Here is an 18,379-nt window from a genome sequence, read left to right as displayed (position 1 = left end):
TCATGTCAAGTAATACTGAGGCAGGACAGAATTTTAGAAGTAGTCTGTCTATGGAATGAAATCCTCTAACATATCAATTAATCATTAATGATTCAAGGTTGTTGGTTTTGCATAAAGCCAGAGGTGAGTAGGTAAGCCCAAAACAATACTGAGGTAAAAGTACTGTACTATTACATTTTCAAAAAATTACTTGACTGAAAGTAAATAGTATCAGAGCAAAAAACCTACTGAAGTTATTTTGATTCAAAACAAACTTTTTGTTGTTCTGAACCATAAACAACATTAAAGTCTGCTAGGTATTATTATTGAACATTAAAACAGCAGGTTCATATCCTAAGCAACTTATACCTGTCCACCCTTTCATGGGCAACTTTTACTGGAGCAATTCAGTGCCGTGCTCAATAATACTATAGCAGGAGCAAAATCTGAGCCTGGGTCTTTCAATGTAATGACTCTAAACACTGTGCTATTCACTGATGCTCTAAAACTTTATTTATTTATCCATTTAACTAAAGCTTTCTATTTATTTATTTTTTTATTTTCCTGTTTGCACAAATTAAAACTGATTGGATTTGTTTCATTAACATTTGTTTTCCAGCTGTTCACCTGTGGGTCCTGAATAATACAATAATCATGTTGTACTTTTGATCAAAGGTACAATAGCAGGAGCAGTGATTCAAACTCATCTCCTTTGTCTGCAAGGTTATAGGGCTCTAGGCTCTAAACCACTACACTGTCCACTGCCCCAAAGGACCGGAAATGTCATTCATTTCCCCTTTAGCTTACATGTTTATCCAAAGTAATTTATCACTGTTCACCAACGTATACAGTAAGGTATTTCTACTACAGCAGTTCAAGGTAAATTCATATAGTGGTGGCAACAGTCTGTCTTGAACTGTAAACATTTAGATTACATGTCACTACCAAATGCCCTTAATAATAAAACAGAAATAGAAAGTAGCACATTCCAGATAACTAATAAATGAGAAAGGTCAATCAGTTCAGATGCTCAAAAATCAAGGAAAGGCAAAACTCTCTAGGGTTAGTCACATTTTATAGACTAGCCTCCTAACTGAACAGAAAGTTATGTAGCAAGGTAATACCGTAGTTCATTTAGTCCCTGAAAGCATCAGCTTGAATAAAAGGTAGTTTATTCCTGTCATTGCAGCTAGGCAAATGTTGTCTAACTGCTTTTTAATTATTATTCTATAAAGGTGACTAAGGTTAAGGGGGGGGCAGTGGCGCGGTGGGTTTGACTGGGTCCTGCTATCTGGTGGGTCTGGGCTTTGAGTCCTGCTTGGGGTGCCTTGCAACGGACTGGCGTCCCGTCCTGGTTGTGTCCCCTCCGCCTCCAGCCTTGCGCCCTGTGTTGCTGGGTTAGGCTCCAGCTCCCGCAACTCCGTATGGGACAAGTGGCTTCAGACTGTGTGTGTGTGAGGTTAATAGATAGATAATACTTACTACTAGGGTTAATACTGAAGTTCTGTTTAGAAGCAAGCAGAGGTTAATTACCTGAGTGATGAATAATTAGCAAGCTAGGTAAATAAGAGTAACATTTCAGTGTTAGAATTTCTATGATTTCATAGAGTTTATTCTCCAGTCGCAGTTACACACACACACACACACACACACACACACACACACACACACACACACTGACTGACTGAAACCGCTTGTCCCAAGCGGGCTCGTGGTGAATACCAAAAATTCAACTCCCTCAGTACAAAAAAATTAACTTATTAAACATACTTAATCTCTCTTTTCAGTTCCTTTTCCTGTGAAATCAAAGTTGTTAATCAAGGCAGTGCAAAACTCAATACTCTAATTTGTTTCACTGCAAGGTGAAATTGTAACTGAGAATCAACAATAGCCAACAAAACTGAAAGAATAAACCACTGGCAGTGAGGAGATTTCATTCATTTTTTAGAAAAAAAAAAAAAAAAATGAATTAGAAAAAAAGTATTTCAATTAATTTAAATGGCAGAAAGTTAAAACATTGAATGTGAAAAAAGTCAACAAAGCGTTGATGACAAAAACTTTCAAAGGTAGAATTTTTCCAGAAACATACTTTAGAAAAAGTAACAGAGTAAATGCAACTCGTTACCACCCAGCTCTATTTACAGCTTTTTACTTTTCCTGAAGCTTTTAAGGTGAAGTACTAAAAAAACTACAGCAGAGTTCTTCCTGAAAATGAACCTGCAATTTATTGGTACCATTTAATTCAAGACTTGTTGCCTGAACAAAGTACACATTGTCTGAACCATTTGTCCCCTACGGGGTTGCGGGGAGCCAGAGCCTAACCCAGCAACACAGGGCGGAAGGCTGGAGGTGGAGGGGACACATCCAGGACAGGACACCACTCTGTCGCAAGGCACCCCAAGTGGGACTCGAACCCCAGACTCACAGGAGAGCAGGACCCAGTCCAACCCACTGCACCACCGCACCACTGCACCCCCCCCCCCCTGCAGAAAGTAATACACAGAAAATAAATTCTCAGCTGACTGGTCCTGGCTCTGCTGGGCCCTTTCCACAGTGTACTTGTTATTCTGCATGTGAAGCTCTACACCCTTCTGCATTTGCATATGCAGAATGTTTTCTGTTTGAAACTCATGTGAAAGCTAGTGCAACTAGCTATATTACTTATTAATTAATAATATAGCACAAAGAGCAGACCTTGAGTGGTGTCTTGCAATGTACTACATATGACTTATAAGTAATTTAAACATAATCTGTGACTTTTAGTCCTTTACACAACAAAGCAACGTGCACCATTTCAGTTGACTGTGCATGGCATGATCTGGCATGCTTTTAATGTTTCTTTGGTTTCCTAATAGTACATTTCAACTAACTCAGTAAAAGGTGGCGGAAATAACACAATGATGAAGGATTACATTTACATTTAATTTAATTATTATGTGGATGCTTTTCTCCAAAGCAACTTACATATGACAACTTAAAGGACAAAGACATACGAAGAATGAAGGTCCAGACTAATACTTGCCATTGCACACAGTCTGGATGTTGACTGAGTGGTGACTGCTTTACAGTTGACATGCATGAGATCTTTGACTGTTGAATGCAACTAAGGCACCATAGACTGAACGGAATCCACACTTCACCAGAAACTCTTCTCTGCTGTGCTTTTGTTTAGCATGTGTTAAAGGAAATGTAACAAAGTTCCAAAACTGGCTTTGGCCCAATGCAATGCTGAGGAAAATGTCTAATTCATTAGTGCTGTCTCCACTCCCCACGTACTGGTGGAATGCACCGTCAAAAGAAAGATATCAATCCGGAAGGTTACTGAATGAGTCTCAAGATCTGATATGAACAGTTGACCATTCTGGGACCACCTTATGAGGGATATCAACCTCCATCCAGGCTTAACTATGTCAGTGTCTTATTCCACCAAGGAATCATGTTCCTCTGTCATTTATAGGACTGGACAAATGTCAGCTTACATAAATTTCATTGGAAACAACTGTATACCAGCATTGTATCAAGTCATATTAAAATAAACACATGCAAAATGTCCAAAAACATCTCTGCAGAAGGAAGCTTACAATAGGAAACTGCCTGTGTGAAAACAGGTGTTTATCCCCCGCAGAGACCTTGTGGTCAAATGAGGTTTGTTTGTTATTTCCTTTGATCTGAATGGCTTCTTCACTCTTGGTTCCCTTCAGCTAGGACTGACATTCTTCATTCAGCTAAAGGTCTCTGGAGTTGACATCAGAACTGTCCCTCCGACTGTAATTGACCTTTTTAGGGCACACAGCAATGATAAATCATTCATTACTGCTGAGTCACCCATTAGTTCGCACCTCGATACATTAAAAGAAACAGGCTGATAAAAATTGTATTCTGCATTCAAATCAAGGAGCTCAATAGTCTTAGATGGGCACTTTATTGCAAGCCAGTGCCGGCTTCTCTGGTTTCTGTGCTTGAAACTTGTGTGTAAAAATATTTATGGCTTGTGCTTTGGATCCATGGGTCAAAGTTACCTTATTCTCATCGATGTTACCACCTCCCCCCCCCTTATTTCCAGACACAATTATTATGGACATTTGAAATTCTCTGCCTGTGCAAGATTGAACGGGGATTACTCATCTGCTCCGAATGGAGAGCTCCTGAGCCGCATACATTTTGCAGCTGACTTAATGAGAAAGGAAGGCTTTGTTGTTGTGAATTTCTCTGTTCACAGAAGGTGCCTCTATAAGGGTACTCAAACTGCCTTCCCAGTGAAGAGGAATGACATCTAATACCTAAGGCACTTTCTTATCTCCAGTCTGTCAAAAACAGACACGACGATCATTCTGTGGGGCTTTAGTCCAAGGAAAGTCTCAACCAATAGGATTTATCTGACTTTTTTTCACCTATTCAATCCACGCAACCATTTTCATAGTTTTTTTTTTCTTGTTTCCAGTGTAACCATGACATATTCTTGACATTGCTAAATATTTGATTTATGCTGAAGACAACAGTAGTTGTCGAAGAATCTGTCCATTGAGAAGGTGGACTGTTCCTTTGGATAATCAGCCAGAGGCCTTAATAGACATTTTTGCATTCAGGCCTAAAGCGTCCCATAATTTCTTTTCCAAAATACGATACAATAAAGTCTCAGCTGGATGAAAACAACCAGTGATGTTATTTTGCAAACCCAATTAGTCCTAGACATTTGTTAAGACACAGTGTTAAAAATTTTTACACTATCTCTTTTACAGAAAAATTTATAACCATTGACATACAGTATATCTTGTGATTTTGTACTGGATTGCATTGACTTTGTCACTTTCTTTACGCTTAAGATCATTGGAAAGGTAGCTAAAGATGAATCAAGTAAAGGTCAGTGTTTTCCACCAAACATTTCCCAAAACAAAATGCTGCTGCTGCTATCGTTCACTGCTGTTTGCATTTTGTTAGCAGGTTCACGTGACAGATGTTACTTTGCATTGAGACCAAAAGTCCTCATCAGTCAGTAGGACCTTCTTTTTAAAAGAGTACAGATTCTCTTTTTTAGTTTCTTTGCAAAGGCTATGCAGTACATTATATGATGTAAATAGATGACATTTTTGAAAAATGATATCAGGCACATTATCACTGGATCTTGATATCTCTGTTAAATGATGCCTTCATGCAAACGTTTAAAATGCTCAGTATTACATGTTCCTAAATGGGAGAAAAACACTGCTATAACATTATAGAAGCAGAGCTGGTCATTATCAACATAAATAAAACAAAGTGTACACCGAAGGACAAGGAAAGACAAGCAGCAAAACCCTGCTTTATTGTGAAAAACCATGTAAAATTAGACCAAATTCTGTGAAAAAGTACGTGGAAGAACAATAAAGCTTATTCAGTTGTCTGTCTAACAAAATAATAAACCTGATCAAAACAGCCAAATGTCAAGTTAGGTGCATTGCCACACTTTGGGGAAAAACACATTGGTTACCTTAAAGCAAAAACAAAATACTAATGTAATGTGATGTGCACAGCTCAAAATTTAAAAAGTATTATGTGGAACCAAGAAAAAATATGCAGATTTAAAGGATTTACATAGCTTTTCTTCAACAGAAGCTTCCTACGTACTACTCTCATGTACAGACCAGGTTTGTGGTACAATTTAGAAATAGTCAACATTTTCTCTAATCTGAGCAAAAGACCTCTGTACAGGTCTGAAAAAGTAATCTTAGGTCTCACAGTGACCTCCTTCAACAGCTTCCTTAACTACAGCTTCCTTAAGTAGAGACCAATCACGGCAGTTAGCACTTGACAAGGATGGAGCCGACGGTGCTCCGAGGGGTTTTCAAAGGATGTACCTTTCAAAAGCCTTGACCCAGAGCTTTTGTTCAGCAGCCTCTTGTATAGCATGCTTTGACCTTTTCTTCAGATTCACCTCATGCAAAAAACTTAATTCTTCTTCCCAGAGAAATTTAATTATTTGAACTGTCATACACTTATTTGGCATCGCTGTGACAATTTTTGTTACATAAGCAAAATCAGTATTGTTTTGCAATTTATTTGAAACGTTTGCTTTGAACCGTTAATTTTTCTTTTATCTGCCAGGTCAAGAGTACTTTGGGCAGGTCGCTGAAGCGACTCAAGAGATTTCACAAGGGTGTTGTCACATCCACACCCACAACTCAACTGACAACACCTGACTCTGCTCCAGCACCTGATTAACCGCTCACCCTTTAAAAGACCCTCCTCAGCTCCCATACCTTTGTGGAATCTCATCAGGGACAACCGTCCTTCCTTGTGACTCCGCGCTCATACGCATCTCCAGTTCTCAGTTCACGTTCTCCGGTTTTGACCCCTAGCTTTGTTTCTCGACCACGTCCACGGATCTTCGTTTCAACTCCGATTGCCGTTCGACCGACTCTTCGCTTCGTCTCCTGACCTCGTCCATGGATTCTCGCTCTGACCCCGACCGCCGATCGACCGACCCTCCACCTGTCTCCTATACCGAGAACTTGCCTGATCCTCTGCCTCCAGATGAACAACGCCGCACTTGAGTCTTTCCGTCCCGGTTCTCTTGGCCTGCCGTGACAGGTGTGAACACTTCTGCAAGTTACTTGAATCTGAATTATTTAAATAATTGTTTGATTAAAGTTTGAAAACTTGCAGTGTCCGTATATTTTACTAACTGCCAGAGTTCTGGAAGGCTATCATTTATGATGTGAGTGAATGTCTTGATTTATAATTATTTGTAATTTGGAAAAAGAATATATATATATATATATAATTTGAGATTACATTTTGTGTTTTTCAGTGAAAAGTAGCCCTGAATAAATCAATGTTGATTACATGCTTCTTTCTTTATACCACTAAAATACTAGTCTGTTACTGTTATTAATATGGGATATGGTAATTGTGAGCTGGTGGGTTTATGGCCTGGGGCTGTTTGGGGAGTTTTTTCTTTTTTACATACACACTGTTTGGCTTTAACGGTTCATTCTGGTTTAAAATAAAACCTATTTTGTTGAAAAACCTATTGTTCTGCATGTAAATCCTGCCCATGTGTCCACCTCTGCCCCTCAACTGGCCATACCATGCTTAGCTCTCTTGCTGACAGTTCTGAAACATTTTTTTCATAAAAAAAGATGGCATATAATTTAGGAAATGCACTCGATTTTTTTGGTACTAGAAGTACAAAAGATGATGTTATCCTAGTTTAATGTGGCCTCACATGGTACTTTTCCGTGCCCCTTGCTGGCTGGGTTCCTGTACCGTTGCCTGACAGTTTACAGCTCCGTTCAGCCTTTCTTCATGCAACACCTACTGCAAGCAAATCTTTCAAAGTCTCTGGTGCCAAGGGATGGTCCTATCCAACCTTGACTGCTCTTCATGCTTCTAATGTAATGAAAAAAGATCAAGCTACAGCACATTGTTCAGTCTTAGGCTGCCCATTTAGAAAAGAAAGAAAAAAGGGCTTATAGTCCCAAGCTACACTATACTCGGTGGTGGCCCTCGCTTCCTATCACAACCTCCAACTCGGTCTTCATTTTAGTATGGGTTTAGCACCTGTGCTTTTCCTGTGTTTGCTATTTGTAGGTATCTGACAGGGGCTGTTTTCTTTGCCTGTCACACCTCTGTGAGGTCCCTGAGGGCCTGCAGCTTTTTTCCACCTACTTGCCAATTATCTGTAGGTAGCAGATTCAGGTTCTGTCGGTGCCTGCACTATTTGTGCCACTCAACACCAGCAGCCTCTTCGTTTCCTTGCACAAACTGGTCGGGTGGCACACATACTACTCTTCGTGTTACTCTTATAAATGCCTTCTTCGGAGACGTAGTACTTAGTTTCTTCTGCTCGCAGCGCCTGACAGCACATGTTGCCAATCATGCACACTTTGCACTCGTGAATAATTTTATGGTTATTTTACTGTATGTGTTGCTCTTTACCTAGTCTCATCCAAAGACTAAGAAAACCTGTGCAGCACAGGTCTCATAAGGCAATTAAAGAACATCTAAAATTCATATCAGTCAAATGAAATGTTTCATCTGTGTACATTATATACATGCATACATAGAGTTTATAAAATATTTAATGAGTACAATAATTTCAGAACTGCAGATATACAGTCATGCAATTCCTGAAATATACAAAGTTCACTTTACCAAGCAATCCAACATGAACAAATGGTAATAAATAACTGAAACATCAGAGCAGGTAAAAACAACAGTCATTGGGCTGTTTTAGCACATACAGTAATTTCTGAATTAATTTGAAAACATCAGTGCTGGCAAATTCAAAAACCTCTTTATAGTACCCAAATCATTTTTGTCAAGAAACAGGAAATGATTATGTCTGAAAAAAGAGCACATCTTTAGGATAATGGACATTAACCGATTACCCAGCTGCAAATTACTGATTCCAGATGTAAAATGTAATACTCTGAAAAAGACAGTATATTCTCTCTGTCTTCAAAATCAGACAATCCATTTGTGTTCTGGTGGGTAATGAAGTTCAGTTAAGTGAAGCATTCAGTTCTCAGTTATGTGTTTTGAAAGGGTTACTAGTTGAAAAGCAAATTTCCACATGGTGTGAAACATCAGCGTGGTGCATCTGCGAGGCTTGCTTTGAATCAGATGGCAAAATCTGTTCTACAGCATTTGTCATGTAGTGCTTTAATAAATTATGGACCTCTTCACATTTGCTGTCTCTGCATGAATGCAAAGTGTTACTTAAGGAAATGTCATGCTGTCCATTTGGGGAGCAGATAATAGATATTAATGTACAGAGATATATTTTCAAAGGTGATCACGTCAGGAAGTTTAGTCTTAGTAATTCAATTCGTACTCTTATAAGTAGACCAGTTTTGGTGCGTAACTCTCCAAGACTGACAAAAAGACTGGTTAAATCATGTGGGGTAAAATTCTCTCGACAGCACATATAAATTTAACTTGCTACAATATACTGCAAAAACACATGGACGTGAGGTTCCAGGAAGAGCATCCACAGCATATCAAACAGCAGTTGCGGCATGCAACTGGGACAGTCCTCGACAAGGGATTGAAGACTATTAAGGCCAACCATGGCGGAAAAGAAGATAAAAAATAAGAAGAATAGAATATACAATGGAATACAGCAGATGTTTAAATAAATGTAACTCCTCACAGAGTACTGCGCCACAAATTACTGTCTCTGTCAGTCATCTGAAATGCTTTTATGTTATGTTTGTTGTCGATGATGAAATTTTGGTAAAATTTATATTAAAATAAATAAAGCAGTAGGAGAGGACTGAGGCACTGTGCCCAATGGACCGGATCTGGGACAGCATGATGTTTGTTTGGGATTTGTGTTGCTTTGGTTAAGTTATTGAGTTTGGCTCAGTTTAAATTTAATTTGTTTTGGTTTTGTTTGGTGTTTCCAGAATTTTGCTTTTTGCTCAACAAAAATCAATTTGTCTGCCTTCCATGGGGGTGGTTAGGCTTAGTGTGTTTCAGACTTGGTTTCCATTCAAGTTGACAAAATTACAGGTTTTCTTCTTTAAAGATTATACTGGAAAGATCACATTTTTTTCTAAGTCTGTCAAACTTATACTTTTATAACCACCACGAGGAGCTGTGTACTACTGCTTGTCCATATCTGTATTATTTTATCAAGAAAATTGAAGACGGTCAAGTACACCAAAAATCGCAAGAAAAAACTAAATATACAAATATTTCCGATGCATTTTCCTGTCCTGACTTGAAAATAATTGCTTCGATTGTGCTTCTGTTGAATATGAGCAACAAGAGCGTGAGACACAAACACAGCATCTTTGCTGTTCATCAGGGTTGAAAAGCATGCTGAGCCGTGGCAACAGGGAGCTTCTTCTTCTCATGCCTAGTAATAACACTTGAACTTCACAATGTCACACTATCATCAAGCATCTCATAATGCTTGTGCAGTTCACAATATGCAAATCACTGACACCGGTAAGGGCTCCCAAGTGGCTCAGCAAGAAACAACACTGTCCCCCAGCATGCCAGTCATTGCACTGTAGGGATGCAGTTCAACAAGTCTTTCTGTCATGAAAACACTACATTAAACATTTTACTGTGTACATTATTATTATCATTATTATTATTAGTATTACAGAAATATCCTGCCATATTAGACTTAAATAATTACCCAGTTTCTTCTGAGTTTAATTTTGTGCAGATAAATATGGGCATTTAATTCCAGGATCCATGCCCAAAGACCACCCAGCACTGCAATTCGAAAAGGTACGTTGTCTCATATTGACAGGCTCTCCGTTCTGCCACTGGTAATGTAGGATGTGTGTTAAATACAGATAAAGAATTTAAGATGATTATGAATCCATTATGGGTTGATTACTGTTGTTATATTGGTTTTAAGGATTTCTCTCACTCTCTCTCAAGAAATCCTAATAATATGCAGACATTAACATCATGCTTTCCAGCACTGATAAACCTTCAAGCTTTCTTTATGAGAAATATGTGCACATTTATGGTGTTTTAGCGCCAGACTACAAAATAGGAAAATTACGAACATACGTCAATTAGATCCATTATGGCCATGACCCAATGCAATATTTATCTTATCAAAGAAATATATGAGATGCAGAAATTTTTTTTTTGTGAAGGTAATATGCAGTCCTTTAATGGACAAATAAATAGCTCCATCTTTTTATATGTCTTCGTGAAATGCTTCATGAACACCAACACGTACAAAATGTGTCTGCAAAATGTTTCCATTGAACTCTATGTATTATTCTTCTCAGTCATGGTTGGTAGCAGTAGCTACCCTCACCGTCTGAGGACAAAAGCCAGCATCTGTGGTATGTTTCTGGATTAAACATGCAGACATTCCAGAGGCTGCTGTAAGATGTAAAATGGGTGTAACAGATGGTTGCTGGAGCAAGTCTGCACAATGGATGGGTCTGCAGTTCTCATGGTAACACTATCTGCCAAGTCTGAAGGATTCAATTTTCTCTAGGACATGTGAGCCGCACCACTTTTTCTCTCTCTCTCTCTCTCTCTCTCTCTCTCTCTCTCTCTCTCTCTCTCTCTCTCTCTCTCTCTCTCTCTCTCTCTCTCCCCTCTCCCTTCTCTTTCTTCTTTCTGTCCCTATCGCTCTTTCTTTCTCAGATTTGGAGAATGAACCATGGGCTGACTGTTATGTCGAAACTAGGGTCATGAAGGTTTTTTTTTCTAGAACCATGTGCAGAAAGATTGCAGAATACAATGTACTGACCATGGTCATTTGGCGACGTAGGGAGCTGCTGCCAGGCTTACAGATAATCATTATATGTCAGCTTCAGCTTTTGGAGCCACTAAGATAAAGAGGGAACTGCTGCCTGTTGAAATACATGCAAATAAGGTCCCAATTTATCAGAAAGCAGTCAGTCCAGTCCCACACTTCTGAAGGTGAGACGTTTCTTTTCATCTGAAGGTATTGTAAATGGAATGAGGCTGGTTGTATTGCTGTATTACTCTGGGATAAAGTATCAGTGCTGGTAATCTTCCTGGGATTAATGGCTTCTTTTTTATCTGCTGCGGCTGTTCTGCTCAGATGTCTCGACTCTGAAAGGGCCTCCTAGCAGAATACTAATGACAGCTCCAGCTCGGCTGAAACGAGGAAGGCGCACCCCTCCCTGCTTTTGTTGCAGTAGATGGCATCCCAGTCACCTGTTTTGCATACTCGTGCGGGGGGAGCATCCATGGCAAACACTGACATGAGGATCCCCTCGGGCCCTGTCTGAGAGAGTGTCATGTGACATTTTGGGGGAGCAACTCAGTGGTCCACCTCTCCAACCACAGCAGGAGCTGTGTTTAAATCAGTGTTAATAAGTTGTGGATGTTGCATTGGATGTCTCTGTTGGGGCTCCTGTCCCTTTCCTTTTTTTGTCTTCTTCTCCACTCAGTTTCAATTCCCGAGATAGACCAGGATTACTCTCTTATTTTATAGAATTTCTTCGTAAATACCCCTGGTTCCAGCAAAGACTCGTCTATCCATCACTGTATATCTGATACTCCAGGGAGATGAACATCTAGACAGCTATACGAGAAATGACAGCTGCGGCTTTTTTATTATAAACAGATTTCAAGGAAAGCCAAATAGCAGGAACTCCAAGCCAGTGGTTGCTGGAGCTGGATCACTTCACCCACAGTGTCAGCTCTGTTTCCCACATTCTCCTTCTGGCTGTTTGCTTCCTCACACAAGTTGAATCTTGAATGGCTCTACACAATGGGCTGCTTGGGCATTCCAAGGCACAACCTTAAAAGAAGGCAGTGTACATTGCTTTTCCTGAGTTGTGTTGATCTGATATGACTCCATGCTGAAATCCAGTCCCACAACCTGTCTGCAACCCCACTGGTGTGCATTGTTTGCAAAAGTACACTATAATAAATCAATATTGACACTAAAGACTCTTAAATGCTTGTTGGCAGGTCCTAAGTCACGTTGAAATATAGATAGAGGGCGGTACTGGCAGAGATTGTTAGTGTGATGCTTTGTATCAGCCCAGGTAAACCACACACACACATTCACATGTCATCTGTACAACCCACGCCCTGTCTTAACACTGGATTATTTCAGGTTGAAAAACCTATTACAGCCTTACAATATGCCAGCCCACCCCTGGCGAAAGATAAGCAAGTGTGCACCCGCTCCTTTGCCAGTGTTCTCCATGTCGCTCGCTCCTCTGCCCTGGAATCGCCTCTCTTCTCATTACGGGCGCGCTGCTGGATAAGCAAAATGCACTTTTTCACGCATCTTTGTGCCGCAGAAGCAGTGCTGAGGGCGAGTGCGCAAGAATGCTTTTGACTGAGTCCACAATATACTCCAAAGGTCTAATCAGACCTCTGGAATTCAGAGAATCCTTACAGTCCTACAGAGGCACAAGACTGGAACAGAAACAATGAGCGCAAGTTTGGTGGCCAAGAATTTCTGGGGGAAATAATTAATGAAATACTGTTGACAGTCCCACATTAAAGGTCTTGTAGTCTCAGAGAAGGTCTTTTGCCGTTTACGAAAAGCCCGCTAGGGAAATAAACATCACAACGAGTTGTGTTGGACATGTAGCCCAAATGGTTACGCTGTCTTCTGCCGAGACGCGTTGAAGGGGGAGGTCACTGGATGGGACGTACAGTGTGGCTCCAGCTGTCCTTTCTGCTTTAATGGACTCTCCTTTGTTAGCAGTGTGCTGTGGGCAGCTACCATTCGCGCAGCAGGAACGGGGGTCTCCGGCATCCACCCTGCAGCTGCCTGCTCTGGCGAAGGGCCGGGGGAACAGCGAGGGACGAGGCCTGCCAAAGGGGGCTCCACGCCCTCCAGTGGACGGATCTGTAAATGCATGGCCCAGCCACGGGGACTCTGGCGGCTCTGCTGACTCTTCGTCCTTGGAATCCGTGTCAATGCTTAACCCGGCCTGATGTTGTCAAACTCCGGACATTGCCCTTAAAGAGACAAGTAGGAGTTTCTCTTGTGTTCCTCCCATTTTTTTTCTTTGAACAGAGTAGTGCACGTTTAACTTTGATCATCTCTGAACCTGTAGAACTAATTCGGTAAAGCGTTTAGTTAACAAACACAGCTTCATAGCGACTCATAGTGCACTCATCATTTCGTTTTTTTCTCCTAGAAGATGATTTATCCAAAGCATACAGTTTTTCCATCCATCCGCTCATTGTTAATATCAACTTGCCCGGCTACGGCTTGCGGTGGTCTTGAGCCTATCCTTGAAACGTGCAGTGCTGGACTAGTCAAGGTACACCCCGGACAGGACGCCAGTCCACTGCAGTCTAGCCACACGCTTCTTCATACATCCACACAAAGAGGCAGTTTAGAGGCACCATTCCAACTCTTATTGCATGTCTTTGGACTGCGGAAGGAAACCCACGTGAACATGGGGAGAGCAGGCAAGCTCCACCGCAGACTGAATGGGGATGGAACCTGCTTCTCATGACCCAAGAACTGTGAGGCACCCATGTTACCTGCTGTGATACAGTTTTCAGGTTTACCTTTTTACAGGTAGGTGTGCTCTGCCTTAGTTTAACGCAATCTTGACATTACCATGGCCTAAGTACCACGTTCCGGAGTATAGAATCCTCCTCTTGTGAATGGAGCTGGCAACCTTTTGAATATAAGTCCATCTTTTGAAAACAAGGCTAATAGCCATCAGTAATATACTATTGTTGTTATTGTTGTTCAGCTAAAGACTACCAGTACATGCACTAGTACAATTATGAAGAATGTACAGTAACAACAATAGCACATCTACAGCCCTGTTCAAGTGTGCTTCCAGTTATCATTAATCATTCAGTCGAGTTCTTAATCCCCTGGAAGACGTAGTCTTTGGAAATCTTCTGCTCAGAGAGGGTTATTCAGGAGCAATCTAGGTCACTCTTGCTGTCTTCCACAGGGGTGCAGCAGATACGTGTTATTATAAAGGCCAGATAATTAACCCTGTTACCTTTTTGAAATGGCATGTTACCCTAATACTGAATATATGGACATCCTCCCTCCACCAGCTCACAAGGTTTAGCCGGCTTTTTCTAAAATCTACCTTGCAGCTGACAACAGTTATGAGCCGGCAAGCTAAAAAAAAAAAAAGTAATAAGTTAGACTGGTTGAAATCACTGAAGACGCTTCAAAAAGTTTCCAGGCAAATACGGGGCCTGTGCCTATGGATTATAAAAGATGAAGAAGAAATACATTTGGAGCTGATCAAGCATATTTTCATACATACTGCTATATTGTATGGGAAGAAATAGGGCAGTAGCAATCCTGTCATTCTTGCAACCAGTTTCACCTGTAGTAAATCTACTGTACTGTACTGTACAATGTGGTATATCTACTGTGCTGTGTGGTATTGTACAATACGGTATAATGTAGGACACTGCAAGGAGTTTTAGTCCAGCTGTGTGGCTGTCCAATCGGGCCCAGAAAAGTCTCCCTCTGCTGGTTTGTATTTATTAATGGCATTCTCAGTTTGCCAAACTGGAACGCAATCGCTTGACTTTTAATGCCTATGCGGTGTGGGAGTTCCTTCTGAGATGCTGAGTGTGCCCAGTCTTTTTGGCTAAAGTGCTTGCTTTATATCCCATTCAAAGCCAAAGACAACTTCCAGCAGCAAGAATACAGAAGCAGCCTACTTACAGATGACATGAAAACTTCTGTGCAAAGACCTTTGAGGCCCATTAAGCGGCGGTACGGTGCCACGGCAAATAGCGCCGATGTCTGAGAGCGCCCGGGCTGCGCTATGGGACATGGGTTCGTCCTCCTCTCGGGCTGTGCGGAGTTTGCGCGTTCTCCCCACACTCCAAAGACACGTGTTTCAGGTGGATTGGCGACCCTACCTGGGCCGTAGTGTGCGAGCGTGACAGTGTTTCGCTCCGCTCTACAGACGAGCGACTGAATGAAGGTAGTGTACTACAGTCCATTGTAAGTAACCTTTGCTGAAGGGGTGTCGGACGAATATTTTGAGGATTCATTGTAAGTCGCTTTGGAGAAAAGCATCAGCTAAAGGAATAAACGTAAATGTAGACCTGCGGAGTTCATACATCCTGCATTTTGGGTTACCGTGTTTGCGTCCTCTGCCTCCAGCTCACAAATCTGAACCTTCCACAAAAAAAAATTGCTCTTGACACTGAAACATACAGTAGTGAGAAAATACGCAAGCTAAATCATTTATGACACACGTACGACTCACGACGTGTCATGGTTTAAAACTTACTTCACAACTTTTTTCCTTTGGCTCGTCCCTTCCATATTTCGGAAAGTCTGACGGCCGCAGTAATTACAAAGACACGTCCTTGGATTTACCTTAGCAAACGTTCGCAAAACGCAAACTCCGGAGATCACAGCGGTGTTAAGCCTCATTAAACGAACTAGGGCCTCGAGGAGAGCTGTCATCCTTCTGCAACGTTCTAAGGAGAGAGCCTCACCCCTGCCTCGTAACATGTTTTGAAGTTTTCGTGATTTCAAAGAGAGGAGCTGAAACTGCGCCACAAAAAAGTAAAACTGTAATTGTTCTGTAGGGTTAGAACTAACGTCTATTTCTGAAATACAGTCCCAAGTCCCAAGAGTGAACGAAACTCCCTCCAGCTTGTCCCCCCCCCACCAGTCGGCGACAGTACGGCAACTCGGGACACATAAGCAAACACTAATATAAGCAGCTTCCATTTATAATTGATGTGGTGCAATACTGGCAATATACTGTTCTGCGTTTTCACCCACTAGCAATGCCAGCTGGGTCAATTACAATAACAGAGCTGTCCTCCTTGTCTGAATAAATGAATGAATAAATCAGTCAATCAGTCACATATGACTGAGCGCAGGAGACAGCCGCTGCCAAGGCCTCATCGTGTGCTGGCTAATCAGACAGTTTGTTTTTTTTTCCCACAATGTGTGTTTATAGATTATGCCAATGAATGAATGAATGAATGAATGAATGAATGAAAAACAAACAAACAAATGAAACCTTATGAATTCCAGAGGGAAATTCAGTGTTGTTGCATTTCCCTTAGAGGTTAACGAAGTTTCATGAACCGTGGATCGATCAGCTGTTACAAAGTTATTAGGAATTATACTACTGGCCTCATAACTACATTCTCCACGTTCCCAATGTTACTTCACTGGGTTTACACTACATCTGGGCATCAGAAAATGTTTATATTAAACCACAAGCTACCCGCATTAAGTGAGTTGTCAGCTGAGATTGTTAGTACAGATGGAAGCAAACCCTTGGTGTACCCCAAAAAAATCAAGCATCTTGGGGGTCTTTTGCAGCAGAATTATGGATACAGTAATTGCCATTAAGTCATAAATGCACTGGTTTCTTTTTATGAGAAGGCCCTGCATAAACCTTGCCAGAATATATCTTTTTTTGTATATGTGTCCACACTCTTAGAGCGCAGCACTCAAGAATGAAGAACAATGTTGAGAAACAAAGTTATAAGGCTTCTCTCAAAGGATGAAAGAACAAAAAAGTTTTGCTCATTGCTGTCTGAAGAACTTCTATGGCCTATTAAGGTGGACAGGAATTCTGACATTTGTGAGGGTGAAACTTCCTAGAGATAGCGGTTCCCAAGTGACTCTGTTGGCAGATATATATTTTTCATGCACATAATCCTACACCCGGACCATGGTTCACAGCTGTGTTCTGCAGATCTACCAGCATCATGATGCAGCTAAACGGTCAAGAGGACCATCTAGCAATGAGGATGAGCCAGCCTAAGGCATACATTTCAATGAGTTCAGCATCAACTAGAGCACCTTATTCTAAGAAATGACACTTACTCAATCCATGGCAGGAGGCACAGCAGTATGATCACAGCAGCAAGATCCACTTGACTGTTAAAACAACAGGAAGCTTTCGTCTCCTATCAGGGACTTGCTGGGTAGGATGCTGCCTTTGACAGCAGTTGGTAATAATAATGGCGTGTTTATGTTCAGCAAATTGGCACAGTATAAACTTTGGCTTTAGGCCAAATTTAAATATGCACGTTTTCAATTATTCTTATGGAAGTGTATTTGCTGCCTGGAGTTTGAAAGGGAAAAGGCCTCAGAGGCTTCCCCAGTACTATCCATCCATTTCCTGCCTGCAACATTACAACTTCAAGATAAGTGCCACAGGTTGGTTCATACACTGATTCATGCAAGTTGTTTTTTCCATATTGAAAAACTATCCTAATTTTTTTTTTTTGTTTGTTTGTTTTTTCTGCTGAAAACATTTTAGAATTTTAATGCACAAGCTGTTTTGTGCAGCTGAGTGACAGAGGGTTTCTAGGCACTCCAAGAGAAATGGTCCACCATATGAGTGACAGGGTGACCAACGAATGTAGTTTACATAAATATCATTTAGCTAATAGAATGAGAATCAAAACTGACATGAATCAAAATGTGTCTGATGGTTCTATGTATAAATGGCTAACATTTACTACCATCTTGAACATAACAGTAAAATACCTGACAGCATCAGGCATAGCAAGTTCTAGTTTCATGCAATCCTTATTTTACACAATGACACTGGTGTATTTTACATTTATTCAGCAGATGCATTTCTCCAAAGCAACTTCCAATGCCTACTATGTAGTGTTATGAGCCCACACACCTTATTCACCAAGGTGACTTACACTGCTAGATACACTACTTACACTGGGTCACTCATCCATACATCAGTGGAACACACAATCACAGACACGCACTAGTCTGGGGGAACCCGAACAGCAGGCCATTGGACTGTGAGAGGAAACCAGAGCACCCAGAGGAAACCCACGCAGACATGAGAACATGCAAACGCCACACAGACTGAGCCGGGATCAAACCCATGTCCTCTCACACTACCCAGGCACTGTGAAACGGCAGCCACTGAGCCACCCCATGAAATTTGTAATGGAGACCGACAAACCCCCTCAAAAGCCTTGAGATAAGATT

Source organism: Scleropages formosus, chromosome 6 (genome assembly GCF_900964775.1).
Source record: "Scleropages formosus chromosome 6, fSclFor1.1, whole genome shotgun sequence".
Taxonomy (NCBI): Eukaryota; Metazoa; Chordata; class Actinopteri; order Osteoglossiformes; family Osteoglossidae; genus Scleropages; species Scleropages formosus.
The sequence above is the reverse complement of the archived record's forward strand: the minus strand, read 5'-3'. Positions refer to the sequence as shown.